This window comes from Lampris incognitus, unplaced genomic scaffold (genome assembly GCF_029633865.1).
Source record: "Lampris incognitus isolate fLamInc1 unplaced genomic scaffold, fLamInc1.hap2 scaffold_208, whole genome shotgun sequence".
Taxonomy (NCBI): domain Eukaryota; kingdom Metazoa; phylum Chordata; class Actinopteri; order Lampriformes; family Lampridae; genus Lampris; species Lampris incognitus.
This window is the reverse complement of record NW_026611166.1, coordinates 95,001-97,500: the sequence shown is the minus strand read 5'-3', so window position 1 is coordinate 97,500 and position 2,500 is coordinate 95,001.

Below are 2,500 nucleotides of genomic sequence, written 5' to 3'. Positions count from 1 at the left end.
TTTCCATCTGTATCTTTGATCGCCCTAACTTGTCGCACATCCTCGGCAGCTCGGTCTCTCTGTCTAGCCAATCTGTACAAGTCTTTTTCTCCTTCCTTAGTGTCTAACCTGTCATACAGCTCACCGTACGACTTTTCCTTTACCTTTGCCACCTCTCTCTTTGCTTTACGCTGCATCTCCTTGTACTCCTGTGTACTTTCTTCATCTCTCTGACTATCCCACTTCTTCTTTGCCAACCTTTTCCTCTGTATACTTTGCTCTACTTCCTCCTTCCACCACCACCACCACCACCACCACCGCCAAGTCTCCTTGTCTTCCTTCCTCTGTCCCGATGACACACCAAGTACCTTCCTAGCTGTCTTCCTCGCTATTTCTGCAGCGCTTGCCCAGCCATCTGGCAACTCTTCACTACCACTCAGTGCCTGTGTTAACTCCTGCCTGAACTCCACACAACAGTCTTCCTTCTTCAACTTCCACCATTTGATCTTCGGCTGTGTCTTCACTCGCTTCCTCATGTTGGTCTCCAAAGTCATCTTACAGACCACCATCCGATGCTGCCTAGCTACGTTCTCCCCTGTCACCACCTTGCAGTATGCAATCCCTTTTACATCGCGCCTTCTACACAAGATATAGTCCACCTGTGTGCACTTTCCTCCACTCGTATACGTCGTCACCCTGTGCTCCTCCCTCTTCTTGAAATATGTATTCACCTCAGCCATTTCCATCCTTTTCGCAAAATCGAACACCATCTGTCCTTCCACATTTCTCTCCTCGATTCCATACCTTACCATCAACTCCTCACCACCTCTGTTCCCTTCAGCAACGTGTCCATCGAAGTCCGCTCCAATCACCACTCCCTCCTCCTTGGGTACCCTTTCCACCACGTCGTCCAACTCAACTCCAGAATTCTTCTTTTTCGTCCATCTTACACCCGACTTGCGGGGCATATGCGCTGATAACCGTCAGCAATACACCTTCGATTTCCAGCTTCATAATCCTCACTCTGTCTGACACTGTGTTCACCTCCAGCACGCTCTTGACATACTCTTCCTTCAGAATGACCCCTACCCCATTTCTCCTCCCATTCGCACCATGGTAGAAGAGTTTGAACCCACCTGCGATACTCCTGGCCTTACTCCCCTTCCACCTTGTCTCTTGTCACCTTTCTTCTTTCCATCACGTCAGCCAGCTCTCTCCCTTTACTAGCCATAGTGCCAACATTCGAAGTTCCGACTGACTCTCACCTCCACACGGCTACCCTTCCTCCTCTCTAGCTGCCTCTGGACATGCCTTCCCCCTCTCCTTTTCCTTCGCCCAACAGTAGCCTAGTTTCCACCGGCACTCCGCTGGTTAACAGTACCGATGGCGGTCGTCGGTAACCCGGGCCTCGACCGATCCGGTATGGAAATCTTATTTATGATCCGCATATTTGATTTGGCAAAGATTTGACGCCGGATGCCCTTCCTGACGTAACCCTCCCCATTTGTCCGGGCTTGGGACCTGCACTAAGAATGCACTGGCTTGTGCATCCTCAGTGGCTGGGTTGCACGCTTTTCTATGTTTGCCCCTCACTTTTGTGGCGTGAACGATCAATTCTAGTAATACAGGTGTGTTTATGTTAGGTATCACAGACACACGCACACGCACAATATATGTCCAAAAGTATTGACATAACTGACCATTACACCCACAGGAGCTTTTCTGACATCTCATTCTGAATCCATAGAAACCCATATTCCACGAAGCTCCCGGCGCACAGTTTTTGTGCCGATGTTAATGCCAGGAGAAGTTTGGATCTCTGCAGTTATTGAGTGAACAGAGCGTTGGCGACTTGAGTTGCTGTTGTTCCTAAAGGCTTGCACTTTTCAATAATATGATGATATATGAAGCATAGAGAGTAAACGGGATAGATACCTTTTGAACAGCACCCTGTAGTACAGCACTTTGAAGGTACATATGTCGTCACTTGCTGTAGTGGTTTTTACTGATGGGCGTGGCCAGGTTTTCAGAAGCCTCTCAGTTGTCAATGTGAGAGCCAGGGGACGCGTCTGCCGTACGTTTAGGGTTAGGGTTAGGGTTAGGTGATTTCTCTGGTAGGGCTGCTTACACCACACCCCGGACTGGATTTGTTGCGTGTTTGTGTCCTGATCGATGGGCCAACTTAACACGCCTTCGGAGGGTGTCCGCCGGCCGGCTTTGCCGGCGTTCGGGCGGTCGGTTCCTCCGGTCTGGCGGATCGATGTCCTTTATTTAATGTTCTTAGTGGCGAGCAGAGTGCGGAGTGGGAGGGGCTCTACCGCGTAGTCGTCCTCTCCGTTGCACAGCTCGACAGCGTGCTCGGCGGTGCTCAGCCGGACCGTCTATCCCAGTTGCTCTTCCACGGCTCCCCTCGCGAGGCTTGCCGCCCCCCCCCCTCCCCCTCCGACATCTGTATGGGGAGGGGTGGAACAGCTCCGTGTTTACCTCGCGGGGCTTCCCGGAAGACATTTTCTCAAAGTCC